Raw genomic sequence first — 14,969 nt, 5'->3', positions numbered from 1 at the left:
AGACAAAGATTGAGAAGATGCAAGAAATGTTTATCAAGGACTTAGAAGAAATAAAAAGGAATCAATATAGAATGAATAATGAAATAAAGGAGATAAAAGACACTCTGGAGGGAACCAACAGTAGAATAACGGAGGCAGAAGATAGGATAAGTGAGGTAGAAGATAGAATGATGGAAATAAACGAAGCAGAGAGGAAAAAAGAAAAAAGAATCAAAAGAAATGAGGAAAACCTCCGGGACCTCTGGGACAATATGAAACGCCCCAACATTCGAATCATAGGAGTCCCAGAAGAAGAAGATAAAAGGAAAGGCCATGAAAAAATACTCGAGGAGATAATAGTTGAGAATTTCCCTAAATTGAGGAAAGAAATAGTCACAGAAGTCCAAGAAACCCAGAGAGTTCCAAACAGGATAAACCCAAGGCGAAACACCCCAAGACACATATTAATCAAATTAACAAAGATCAAACACAAAGAACAAATATTAAAAGCAGCAAGGGAAAAACAACAAATAACACACAAGGGGATCCCCATAAGGATAACAGCTGATCTTTCAATAGAAACCCTTCAGGCTAGAAGGGAATGGCAGGACATACTTAAAGTAATGAAAGAGAATAATCTACAACCCAGATTACTGTACCCAGCAAGGATCTCATTCAGATATGAAGGAGAATTCAAAAGCTTTACAGACAAGCAAGAGCTGAGGGAATTCAGCACCACCAAACCAGCTCTCCAGCAAATGCTAAAGGATCTTCTCTAAACAGGAAACACAGAAAGGATGTTTCAACACGAACTCAAAACAACAAAGTAAATGGCAACGGGATCATACTTATCAATAATTACCTTAAATGTAAATGGGTTGAATGCCCCAACCAAAAGGCAAAGGGTTGCTGAATGGATACAAAAACAAGACCCCTATATATGCTGTCTACAAGAGACCCACCTCAAAACTAGGGACACACACAGGCTGAAAGTGAAAGGATGGAAAAACATATTCCATGCAAACGGAGACCAAAAGAAAGCAGGAGTCGCAATACTCATTTCAGATAAAATAGACTTTAAAATAAAGGATGTGAAAAGGGACAAAGAAGGACACTACATAAAGATCAAAGGATCAATTCAAGAAGAAGACGTAACAATCATAAATATATATGCACCCAACATAGGAGCACCACAATATATAAGGCAAATACTAACAAGTATGAAAGGGGAAATTAACAATAACACAATAATAGTGGGAGACTTTAATACTCCACTCACGCATATGGATAGATCAACTAAACAGAAAATTAACAAGGAAACACAAACTTTAAATGATACAATAGACAAATTAGATTTAATTGATATTTACAGGAGTTTCCACCCCAAAACAATCAATTTTACCTTTTTCTCAAGTGCACATGGAACTTTCTCCAGGATAGATCACATCCTGGGCCATAAATCTAGCCTTGGTAAATTCAAAAAAATTGAAATCATCCCAGCCATCTTCTCTGACCACAATGCAGTAAGATTAGACCTCAATTACAGGAAAAAAACTATTAAAAGTTCCAACATATGGAGGCTAAACAACACGCTTCTGAATAACCAACAAATCACAGAAGAAATCAAAAAAGAAATAAAATTATGCATAGAAACGAATGAAAATGAAAACACAACAACCCAAAACCTATGGGACACTGTAAAAGCAATACTAAGGGGAAGGTTCATAGCAATACAGGCGTACCTCAAGAAACAAGAAAAAAATCAAATAAATCAACTAACTCTACACCTAAAGCAACTAGAGAAGGAAGAAATGAAAAACCCCAGGGTCAGTAGAAGGAAAGAAATCTTAAAAATTAGGGCAGAAATAAATGCAAAAGAAACAAAAGAGACCATAGCAAAAATCAACAAAACTAAAAGCTGGTTTTTCGAGAAGATAAACAAAATTGATAAGCCATTAGCCAGACTCATCAAGAAACAAAGGGAGAAGAATCAGATCAACAAAATTAGAAATGAAAATGGAGAGATCACAACAGATTCCACAGAAATACAAAGGATCATAAGAGACTACTACCAACAGCTATATGCCAATAAAATGGACAACTTGGAAGAAATGGACAAATTCTTAGAAAAGTATAACTTTCCAAAACTGAACCAGGAAGAAATAGAAGATCTTAACAGACCCATCACAAGCACGGAAATCGAAAGTGTAATCAGAAATCTTCCAGCAAACAAAAGCCCAGGACCAGACGGCTTCACAGCGGAATTCTACCAAAAATTTAGAGAAGAGCTAACACCTATCCTGCTCAAACTCTTCCAGAAAATTGCAGAAGATGGTAAACTTCCAAACTCATTCTATGAGGCCACCATCACCCTAATTCCAAAACTAGACAAAGATGTCACAAAAAAGGAAAACTACAGGCCAATATCACTGATGAACATAGATGCAAAAATCCTTAATAAAATTCTAGCAAACAGAATCCAACATCATATTAAAAAGATCATACATCATGACCAAGTGGGCTTTATCCCAGGAATGCAAGGTTTTTTTAACATCCGCAAATCAATCAATGTAATACACCACATTAACAAATTGAAAGAAAAAAACCATATGGTTATCTCAATAGATGCAGAAAAAGCCTTTGACAAAATTCAGCATCCATTTATGATTAAAACCCTCCAGAAAGCAGGAATAGAAAGAACATATCTCAACATAATAAAAGCTATATATGACAAACCCACAGCAAACATTATCCTCAATGGTGAAAAATTGAAAGCATTTCCCCTAAAGTCAGGAACAAGGCAAGGATGCCCACTTTCACCACTACTATTCAACATAGTTTTGGAAGTTTTGGCCACAGCAATCAGAGCTGAAAAAGAAATAAAAGGAATACAGATAGGAAAAGAAGAAGTAAAACTCTCACTGTTTGCAGATGACATGATCCTCTACATAGAAAACCCTAAAGACTCTACTAGAAAATTACTAGAGTTGATCAATGAATATAGTAAAGTTGCAGGATATAAAATTAACACACAGAAATCCCTTGCATTCCTATACTCCAATAATGAGAAAACAGAAAGAGAAATTAAGGAAACAATACCATTCACCATTGCATCAAAAAGAATAAAATACTTAGGAATATATCTACCTAAAGAAACAAAAGACTTATATATAGAAAACTATAAAACACTGATGAAAGAAATCAAAGAGGACACAAACAGATGGAGAAATATACCGTGTTCATGGATTGGAAGAATTAATATAGTGAAAATGAGTATTCTACCCAAAGCAATCTACAGATTCAATGCAATCCCTATCAAGCTACCAATGGTATTTTTCACAGAACTAGAACAAATCATCTCACAATTTGTATGGAAATATAAGAAACCTCGAATAGCCAAAGCAATCTTGAGGAAGAAGAATGGAACTGGAGGAATCAACCTGCCTGACTTCAGACTCTACTACAAAGCCACAGTCATCAAGACAGTATGGTACTGGCACAAAGATAGAAATATAGATCAATGGAACAAAATAGAAAGCCCAGAGATAAACCCACGCACATATGGACACCTTATCTTCGACAAAGGAGGCAAGAATATACAATGGAGAAAAGACAACCTCTTTAACAAGTGGTGCTGGGAAAACTGGTCAACCACTTGTAAAAGAATGAAACTAGAACACTTCCTAACACCGTACACAAAAATAAACTCAAAATGGATTAAAGATCTAAACGTAAGACCAGAAACAATAAAACTCCTAGAGGAAAACATAGGCAAAACACTCTCCGACATAAATCACAGCAGGATCCTCCATGACCCACCTCCCAGAATATTGGAAATAAAAGCAAAAATAAACAAATGGGACCTAATTAAAATTAAAAGCTTTTGCACAACAAAGGAAACTATAAACAAGGTGAAAAGACAGCCTTCAGAATGGGAGAAAATAATAGCAAATGAAGCAACAGACAAACAATTAATCTCAAAAATATACAAGCAACTTCTGCAGCTGAATTCCCGAAAAATAAATGACCCAATCAAAAAATGGGCCAAAGAACTAAACAGACATTTCTCCAAAGAAGACATACAGATGGCTAACAAACACATGAAAAGATGCTCAACATCACTCATTATTAGAGAAATGCAAATCAAAACCACAATGAGGTGTCATTTCACACCAGTCAGAATGGCTGCTATCCAAAAGTCTACAAGCAATAAATGCTGGAGAGGCTGTGGAGAAAAGGGAACCCTCTTACACTGTTGGTGGGAATGCAAACTAGTACAGCCACTATGGAGAACAGTGTGGAGATTCCTTAAAAAACTGGGAATAGAACTGCCATATGACCCAGCAATCCCACTGCTGGGCATATACACCGAGGAAACCAGAATTGAAAGAGACGCGTGTACCCCAATGTTCATCGCAGCACTGTTTACAATAGCCAGGACATGGAAGCAACCTAGATGTCCATCAGCAGATGAATGGATAAGGAAGCTGTGGTACATATACACAATGGAATATTACTCAGCCATTAAAAAAAATACATTTGAACCGGTTCTACTGAGATGGATGAAACTGGAGCCCATTATACAGAGTGAAGTAAGCCAGAAAGAAAAACAACAATACAGTATACTAATGCATATATATGGAATCTGAAAGATGGTAACGATAACCCTATGTGCGGGACAGAATGAGAGACACAGATGCATGGAACAATTTTATGGACTCTGAGGGAGAAGGTGAGGGTGGGACGTTCTGGGAGAATGGCATTGAGACATGTGTATTGTCATATGTGAAACAGAGCACCATTCCATGTTCGATGCATGTGACAAGGGCTCGGGGCCGGGGCAGTGGGATGATCCAGAGGGATGGGAGGGGGAGGGAGGTGGGTGGGGGGTTCGGGAAGGGGAACACATGTAAACCCATGGCTGATTCTTGTCAATGTATGGCAAAAACTATTACAATATTGTAAAGTAATTAGCCCCCAAGTAAAATAAATAAATTTATAAAAAAAAAAAATAAATAAATAAAGACAACACAGAACCAGAAAGGTGAGTGAGATTGTAAACATAATGACCTCCTGTGCCATGAAATTTGAAAGGATGATGCTAACTGGGCTCAGATAAAATTAATACCAACAGAGTAATACTGTTCTTTTCAAGTGCAAGAGAACATCTTTTCAAAACAAATAAGTATCGTTTGAAGTGATTCTACTCTATAAAACACAGAAACTATAGCATTGGAAAAGAACCTATTTTGAAAACATTTCTAACTTTAAAAAAGCTTGGAAATACAATATTTAGGTTCTAACAATTTTAGGAAAACAAGGTTCCTACACAAGCAAATTGTTAAATTCTTATTAAAAAAACAAACTGAGATAAAGAATGAATTGATGAGACAAAGTAAGATGGTGGTCGACAGGGGCTGGGGTGTGGGGGTGGGGAGTTTAATGGAGTTTCGATTTCACAAGATGAAAAGAGGTTTGGAGATTGCTTGATTACACAAAAATGTGAACTTAATACTACTGTCTGCCTAAAAATTAAGTTGGCAAATTTTATGTTCCTTTTATTTTATCACAATTAATGAGTGGGATGGGGAGTGGAAGGGAGGTACAAGAGGGAGGGGATTTTTTTTTTAAGAAACATAATTAAAGGTAAAAGAAATGAATTAATTGGATGAGGAGCAAGCTAAATAAACCAGAGAAAAAGAAAGCTTACTGTGCAGCTCATGAATAAGAGCATGGGCTTTGGATTAAAAAATGCCCAGTTACTTGTCTTGGTTTCACTATGTTCCATACTTTTGATCTCAAAAAAGTTACTTTCTGAAAGCCTTATTTTTTTCAACTTTATAAGAGATAATAGTAGTCAGTCTTCATAGGATTTTAGAAAAAATCCATTGAGATAAGATATTCAAATGTTTAAATGGTGTTTGACATGTAGTTAAGTGCTCAATAAATATTAATTATTATTAATATAACACTAAAATGTAATCAAAGATTAAAGTTATTGTTAGAAGTAATAAAGAGCTGTATCAGCATTACAGAAAATTGAGCTTTTAATAATGAATAAAAACTTGAGTGTTTGTCTTAGAACACAGGAGAAAAAAATAAGGAAACAGAAACAATGAGAGAAAAGGTGACTAAAATCAGAGAAAAATCTTCAGCATATGCTTAACTGGTAACACAATAAAGAAATGAAAGTAATCAATAAATTATGATAGAAGCCAAACTTCCTAAACTAGTACTTTAGTATGCAGAACAAATTATGTACCAGATAAGTAAATGAAGAAAGCAGTGAGACACAGGATTCCTATAGTTTTATTTTCTTTTTCATGTATCTACAGTTTCAATTTTTAAATAAATCTCCTTAATTCTATCCAGTCAAAGCATTAAAAATAAGAGATCGCAACAAACCAGACAACAAAAGCCAGAATTGTTTCACAATTTTCTTCACGGATACAGAATTCTAAAAACCAATCAAGCAACATCAGGGCTCACAGTCCCAGTTGCCATCAGATATCAGGCAAGTAATGCAAGAGAGTGAAGTCGTGCCAATAGGCACTACGGTGAGTTGGAGATTGTAGGTTTAGACTAAAGGCAGAAGTTGCCACTCAACTTTAGTTCTGTATTCCCATATGAGAATGGCATTCCAGGGCTGCCAACTGTTATAACCTTTTGAGAAAAACCAGAAATGCAAATTTTTATGTGAAATTTCCAGGTTTTAGCCTCATCAGCAAATTTACATTTTCTGTTACTACTCTAAAACCACATCAGCAGACCATATGGTCTCTGAACTAATCCCTAGTCAACAGTTCATAAAGAACAAGAGCTGTAACCTAAATAAAAGAATTCAATTTCTAGCCAAGTCTTTGTTCATATGTAAGAGAAAAATACATTTTCATAAATCAATTATTTTTCTAGATTTCATAGGTAGCACATCTTTTTCTATTCTTTTGCTTTTAATATAATTCTTTATATCTATATAATGAATTCTTTTAGGCAGCATATAGTTGTATTTGTTTTCTGACTTATCATGCAGTCCCTGCCTTTTAACTTAGGTTTAGACCATTTAGATTTGATGTGATTATTGACCATCTATTATTCTACTTGTTTCCTATCTGTCCCATTTGTACTTTTTTCTCTTTTCTTCCTTCATTTTAATTAGTTTTTATGATTCTGTATTCTTTTGTTGGAGCATTAGTTATAACTCTTCAGTATGTCATCTTAATATTCATTTTAGGGTTTAAAGTACACATCTTTAACTTATCACAGTCTAACTTAAAGTGATACATAAATTTATGCATATTATAAGAAAGTTAAAATGATGTAGTTCTATTTCTTCCCTTCCAAGCTTGAATCTATTGTAATTATACATTTTGCTTTGACCATGTTTTAAACTTTGTTATACATTGTTAGTAATTTTGTTTTAAAGAAAAGATTATCTTTTAAAGACATTTAAATAATTTTCTCACAAGTCTTTATATGTACCTACGTAGTTATCATTCCCAGTGCTCTTTATTGCTTTCAGATTTTGTAGGTTTGAAAAGTCTTTATTTAATCTTTGTTTTTGAAAGATACTGTCAATAGGTAAATAATTTTAGGTTGATAGTTTTTCTTTTAGGACTATTTACTTTTATCTTCACTACTTCCAGTGAGAAATCTACTGTGATAATTACTGTTCTTTTATATGAAATGTACCTCTGGCTGCTTTTTAAGGTTGTTTATTATAGATTTTAGGCAATTTGATTATAATGTGACTTGGGAAAGTCTTTGCTATTAAACATGTCACTTACACTTGAGGCTATTGAGTTTTTTGGATCTGGGGATATATGGTTTTCAGCAGATTCAGAAAAATTGCTCCCATTATTTCTTAAAATATTCTGTCATCCCTAATTTCCTGTCTTTCAGCAACTCTAATCAAGTGTTAATACATATTTGTTCCAAGGCTAATTAGTATTATGTTCAAGTTTTTTGGCCTTTATCTTTTATATTTTTCTTTCATATTAGGTAGTTTCTATAGATATATCTTCAATTTTGTTGATCTTTTCTTCTGCAGTATCTATTCAACCATAAATCCCATCCAGTGAATTTTTCTTCTCAGATATTATAGTTTTTATCAGTACAAGTTCAGGTTTTTAAAAAAAACATGTTATATATCTCTGTGTAATATGTTCAACCTCTTTTCTAGCTTCTTGAACATATAGACTAGAGATATAATAGCTTTTTTAATGTTCCTATTTACTAATTCTATCATTTATAATATTCTGGCTCTCTTCAAATATTATTTTTACCCCATTTGTTTTCTCTGCTTCTAGAATTCAGTTTTACATATCAGGAGTTGGTAAACTTGTATTAAAGGCCATATCTCGTTTAAACCCTAAATAACCAGGGTTTGCCAAGTCATTTGATGTGTTGCACCTCCTTAGATAAGCCACTGCAATGAGGATGCTATCATATGCAATATGGAAATGAATGGATGTGGCTTATGATAAACATATCTTCTTGTCCAAGTGTTTCTTTTATCAGTATGTAACATCTTCTTGGCATTAAATTAAATTTGTAGGTGTAAGATTACTATGTCATTTTTCTTTTGGTTCATATTTGCTTGATACATCTTAATATTTTTCTTTTCTCACACAACATATTATTTACTCTTTTTAAAAAATGCATTGTTATATATAGTCTCCACTTTTAACTAGTATGTTTAACTCAATTTTATAGATAACTATAAATACTAGATAAATATAACTACCAATATATTGGTACTTATTTTTCATGTAAACTTCAAATTTTTTTCTCCATCTGTGCTGTTTGAATGATTTTAATTTATTCTGCCATTTAAAATTTCTACGTGACATTTATTTATTTCATTCTGTAGCAGTTGCCCTTCTCCAAAGATCCAAAATTGTGATTATTTTCTTGTAACAAATATTTAAATTTTATTATGTATACACACATACACAAATTTTATATTTTTTCTTCTAACAACAAGAGTAACAACCAACTTTCTCAAAAGAATATTTTCCTAGACAAACTATCACTTGTTCCTTATAGGTTTCCTAACTCATCAAATTGAATCATGTTGAATTTTGTTTCCGGGTTACTCTATATATACTTCTCCATTTGCTCTAGACTTTTTCCATTCTTTTTCTCTCTTTCTCACACACACACACTCACCCACACCCTCAGTCTTTACCAGCATTAACTGTTATCACAATATTTGATAATTTTAATTAGCATATCTCTTCCATCATCTTCTAGATTTGTTCTTTTCTAACTTGATTACATCCTCTAAAATTGTTTTCACTTGGAGTATTTGTTCCTTTCTTTGCTTTCTTTTTAGCAGTGTTCAGAATTTTCTCTTATACTTTGATTTTCTTAAATTTACTTAGTCTCTGTCTCGGTGTAGGTTTTTCATTATCAGTACTATTTGTCACTCAGTGGCCCTTCTAAATCTAATTTAAATTAAAGAAATCTCAGGATTTCCTTAATCCTGAGAAAAATTCCTAAATTCTTATGCATCATTTTTCCATTTGGAACTTCTTTTGTGGCCTTACTGTTACTCTTTTATATGGCTAATATCTTCTAATACTTCTATATTTATCATACTATTTTTAATTCTTAATCAGTTCCAATACTTTTACTTAAGATAGTATTGTTGTCCAGTTCATTCTTTCTATTTTAGGTCATTGTAGGCATTGCCATCTAGTTGTCTTGCTGAGTTCAGGCTCTCCTGGTGTGTCAGCTACTCTGTTTCAGCAGGATCTCTGAATGGAAAACACAGCCCTGAATTCCTGGAAATGTGTTTTGGGTAATGGCCAAAGGTGAGGATTCAGTCTATGTGAATTTTGGTGAATTTTAAAAACAGAGGAGGGGTTAAATCCTTGGGCAGAGAGTCTCAGGCACCCCAGAACCTCTGTGGATTCCAGGCTATTAACAATTCTCCCACAGGAGTTTCATCTTGTGGGTGATTCATGTCTCATTTTTAATGGTTGCACAGCAATGGGAGGAGGCAGTCTCCCTAGGCTGATATTCATCAGCGAATGGATGTTGTTGGGGAAGTGGGGGGGATAGTGGATGCCCAAGAGCAGCTGGTCAGCCTTCACCTGTTTTTAATAATTCATCACTCAGGCAGGGTCTTTGTGCTGCCCAGTGTTATCTCAGAGACACCACTTTAGCAATCTGAGCTGCTGCAGAAGATTTCTGGTGAATGGGAAGGTGATGATTGTCCAAAGACAATGTGAAAGAAAGGCAAGTACACGTTTTAAAAGGCTTTTCTCCACTCTGTCTCCTCAAGGGTCATCTTTGGAGCACTCCCATAGGAGGATGCAAGTCCCCATCCTATCACACAGCAGCAGTTCTAGATATCCTTCATCCTCAGGGCCTTCTGTTATTTTGGTTAGCTTCTCAAAGATGTTTTCCTGTCAGGACAGTATTACAAAATAAACTTTAAGGTCGATTTGAGGAAACAGCCAGCAGAACAAGCATTTTACCATCATGACAGGAACTGGAACCTTACAGTTAGTGGCTTAGTTAATTGTATAGTTAATTTGCATTTGTTTGTTGTTTGTTTAAATAGTTTAAAACAAGTCTCCCAACGTGGGTTGTTTTTTGCATAGTTTTCTGCTCAGGAGCTCTTCATTAATATATGCGCAACACTTTTAATTAAAGGTATAATATTAAACCTTTAACATTTCTGTGTCAAAAAGAGGTGTCCATTTCAATAAGAACCACACCAGTTTAAATTCATGTCTTTTAAAAGTGGAGGAAAATGGAAGAGCTTGGGCTGAGATGGTTTCTTGTTTCTTTGTCTCTAATTTAGAATAGTACTCTCCTGCTAGTAGTTCAAACTGACAAAAGAACAGCCTGTAGCATGAAAAAAGCTGAATTACATTTTCCCTTCCTCCTTTAATTTAGGTGCATTTTCAAAATTAGGGATCAAAATGCAAAAATAAAAAGGAAAATTAAAATGCAGAAATTTCTACTTGCAAAAAGTCTGTACAATTTTAATTCTAAACATTTCTAAAAACTCTTCTAAAATTGCATATATTGTGTGTGTAAGTGTGTGTGTATGTGAAGAGAGGTAGAATGGATAATTTGAATTACAAAAAAGCCTTGATAACCCCCCACACATCAATTTACCTGTGAACAAAAAGATTCACACTGAGAAAATGGGACTTGGGACTATTTGATAAATTACTACAGACTACTTGAATATTCCATTAGCAAAATAATAGCTCGTTATAGAACCTCAGAAGAATGTAGTATAATTACAATAGTACTATCCTCCCTTGGGTGGGGGGAGGTGGGAGGAATGCAAATGTTAAAATGATAGCTATTTAACCAATGTTGGGGGAAAAAATGCCTCAAAACAAACTAAGAAGGTATATGGTTTCTGGAATTCAGTGAGATTTTTGTAGTTTCTACCAGCTTTAATTAGTTGAATGTGTTCTAATTATTCACATTCTTGGATTCATATAAAACATACACATGCACAGCCCATGTGACAGTGATGATAGAATTGCCTTAGTTGCTTAAATTTTTTGGTAAACCACACCTAGATATATCTGAGAAGTGATGGTGTTAGGGGAAGCACACTGACTGAAACCACTCACCCTGGCCAGGCACCATAGTAACTATTTGCATGAGTTGTTTTACGACAGGAGGTCCTGGTAAGGAACAGGGAACTAATAGGCCACCACCAACTGGAAGGTCAAAAGGAGACAGCACATGTCCGACCACCTCCCAGAATCCCTCTCTCTGGCATCCATCTTGGTTGAACAAGGCATACACCACCAGGAAGGACTCTGAGTCAGAGTGATTGGCTAAAGACAACCCTTAACTAATCCCGTTACCATAAAACCACCTGGCAGAGCAGTTCTCCTGGTGAAGGAGGAAACAGACAGGGCTGGACTCCATCTTAGGCCAGGCTGCGAACATTGGGCTACACACACGGTCACCCTCCCAATGGACTCTGAGCTTTGTGCCCCGTGTCTATAGAAATGGCATACCAATGGAAAACCAGAACCCCCTGGATAAAACAGCCTTAGGACTTATACTTGGACTCTCTGTTGCCTAAAAGAATATGCTAATTATCTCTGTAACAGAACAAAGTCATAAATTCCATTATGTTTATCAAGATACGACCACAGGCCTATTGATAAATGTCTACTGTTTATCTAGTCTTATGACACATGAATCATGGGTTAACTTTGATCCTATCTCTCTTTTACCTTGTCCAGACTAGTTTCAAGGAATTTGGGGAGGTGGGTTTGAGCAAGTACACTTAGAGTATATAAGGTTTTCACAAAAACTGGTTGGGGTCCTTGGCTAAGAGGAGACTCTGCCTTGGGCCCGCCGGTGTAATAAACTGCACTCCACCACCTGCATTGTCCTTCCCAATGAGTTTGTTTCCCAGAACGCGTGGCTACAACACTGGGTTCCCTTACCCTACTGCTCTCCACCCGGGTGCCCTTTCCCAATAAAATCTCTTGCTTTGTCCGCACATGTGTCTCCTTGGACAATTCATTTCCGAGTGTTAGACAAGAGCCCAGTTTCAGGCCCTGGAAGGGGTCCTCCTTCCTGCAACAATGGCATGTTCATACTCTCGGTACTTGGTGAGAAAATTTTGAGAAGATGAAAAATGACCAGAGATAGTAATGTAGAAGATGAGAAGAAGGGGACGGATGGAAAGAAAGAATGGAGGAGAGCATGAAGGAGGAAAGAGAAGGAAAAAGGAAATAACGAAAAGAAGCCAAGTGTCTAATATACATTATGATAACGTTTATCACAGAGCTGAAGTACAAAATACTTAAAAAAAAATTCTGCACATTCATGAGCTAATGTATTTGTAGCAAGTGCCCTTCTCTTGCTACTAAACCAAAATGATACAGAAGTGAATACACAAAACTCTTTTTTTTTTTTTTAAGAATTTAGCTTCATTTTTCAGATCTGAGGTTGTTAATGTGACATTCAATAAACCACCTGGGAAAATCTAAGCTGTGCTAACCAAGTCATTTAAACTCTCAAAGTTAAAAAGCTGCTTAAGAAAATAAAAGGTATAATTATTAACTTTAGCTGGGAGAGTACAAATCAGAGGGTAAAGAACACTAGACTCAATCTGTGGCTATTTTTTTTTTTGATTTTGTAAAGCTGACATCTTTGCCCCTTAGGAAATTTGCAAAATATTTCAAGGCAAGATTTTATAGTGAGTGTTATGCTCAGTGAGCAGCAATATTCATACTTAAACCACACTGATATGTTTAAGATCATTCAGTTGAACATGAAGTTTGTAATGGCCCCAAACTTCTTCATGTGGAGTACATTTGAAGAGAAATGTGATCTGTCCAGTCTCTATCCTGTTGTAAAGATCACCAGAGGCAAAGTCTACTTGCAGAATAAGTAAGATAAAAACATCTGCATGTCCAGAACAATAGTACAGACCAGTTGGGCTTGTCAGCATGCCTAGGATATTTTATTCAAATATCCACACTAATAGAATGAAGACAGGACCTTAACCAATTTATTCACTGCCACAATGTCAAAGCCAGAATTAGATGCACATGAAATAAATATCGGCTGAATGAATAATATAGTAAGAAATGTACAAAATAACATGTTACAGTAAGAGTGTACATGTATTTCAATATATAGCCACCATCCCCCATCTGTACTAATGATGGTAATCAGTGGCATGGAGAGTCCAAAGTGATGACTGTTTAAATTGTAGTCTATATAAATATTTAGGGGAAAATATAAAAGATGATCTTTATGAATACAATAAAAATATCCTTCTAGGTCTTCAATACATATTGGCAACATGATGGGAAAGAGACTAGGAATATAATTAAAGAAATTAGATTCCTTCTGATAATCTATAAGCAGAAAACCAAAAGTGACTTATTTAACATTCATCTGCAATAATGTTATGCAAAGTACGAGAAGTAATATTTTGTAATATTTAGTTATTTCCTCAGAACATCCTTATCCTTGGCTGAGATTATCCTAGAAGAATGAGGTTTCTCTTATCCTTGGCTGAAATTATTCTACAAGAATGAGGTTCCAGTTCTGGGTAACATGGAACAAGCAATCTTTCTCTCTCTGATTGAAAGCAAATGTAAGCCTGGATAGAATGTAGAGAGCAACTATCTGTGGGTGCCAAAAAATAAATATTGATAGTAGCAAGTGGACTGGAGATGAAGAACGGCCTTTCAAAACTCACAGTTTTCCTTTTTTGTCCCTCTAGTGTCCTCTGGCCTGAACCTAACACAGCCAGAACAGTGAGCACTACTGGTGCCGAGAAAGCTCTAGGGGAAACCCAGTTTAAACAGTCTCAGGTGGAACTTAACAATGCCAAGTGAGAAACCCAACCCTTAGCTGCCATTCTCCCGACCTCACCCCAGCCACTAGCCAATCTCATGGCAGCAATTGGAGCTGTAGCTATGGAAACCCACAGGAGACAAGCTAACTCTAAAGGAGGTTTCCAGCAGCTGCAATTACAAAAGGGCTAGGTTAGTAATCCCCCTTACTTTTTCTCTCTTTGTCCTCTCGCTGCTTGGCCTAGGATACAAACAGAATCTGCAAGGTAGTCTTTCACCAAATTTAGGAGATTTTAAGCCATTGTTCCTTACGAATTTTTGCCAGGCTCACACTTTGGTCTCTTCTCCTTCTGGCACTGTGATGGTACAAGTGTTAGTTCTGGTACTCTGTTCATTTATTGTTTTCCTTTCGTTTTCATTGTTCAGATTTAGGAATATCTATTCATGAATCTTCAAGTTTACTGACTCTTTCCTCTGCCACCTCCATTCTGATCATTGAGACCATCTTATGAGATTTTTATTTCACTTATTATAATTTCAATGCTAAAATGTCCGTTTAGTATTTCATAATGTTTTTGTGTTTCTTTGCTGAGATTTTCTGTCTTTCCAGTTTCAAAGGTGTTTCTGTCTTCTTTCTTATTTTTATAACTTCTTTCAAGTTTCTCTTAGATAACTCCAACA

General features: G+C 35.5%; 1 long non-coding RNA gene across 3 annotated transcripts in view; it reads left to right on the top strand.

Annotated features, from left to right (window-relative positions):
* The window catches only part of LOC145516665 (uncharacterized), a 207,836-nt gene extending 195,130 nt beyond the window's left edge, over window positions 1-12,706 (top strand). For 2 of the 3 annotated variants that reach the window (XR_014061630.1, XR_014061629.1), the window contains exons 3-5: window positions 6,352-6,493; window positions 9,656-9,794; window positions 10,102-12,706. This is a non-coding gene — a long non-coding RNA (uncharacterized LOC145516665). Of the gene's footprint in view, window positions 1-6,351; window positions 9,164-9,655; window positions 9,795-10,101 lie in introns of those variants that run through there. The other variant, XR_014061631.1, reaches the window with a different exon arrangement.
* Window positions 12,707-14,969: the final 2,263 nt, after the last annotated feature.

The sequence above is a fragment of the Giraffa tippelskirchi genome, chromosome 8 (genome assembly GCF_054371585.1).
Source record: "Giraffa tippelskirchi isolate mGirTip1 chromosome 8, T2T-mGirTip1v1.2.pri, whole genome shotgun sequence".
NCBI lineage: Eukaryota > Metazoa > Chordata > Mammalia > Artiodactyla > Giraffidae > Giraffa > Giraffa tippelskirchi.
Note: the sequence above shows the minus strand (reverse complement) of the source record. Positions and strands in the feature narration are given on the sequence as shown.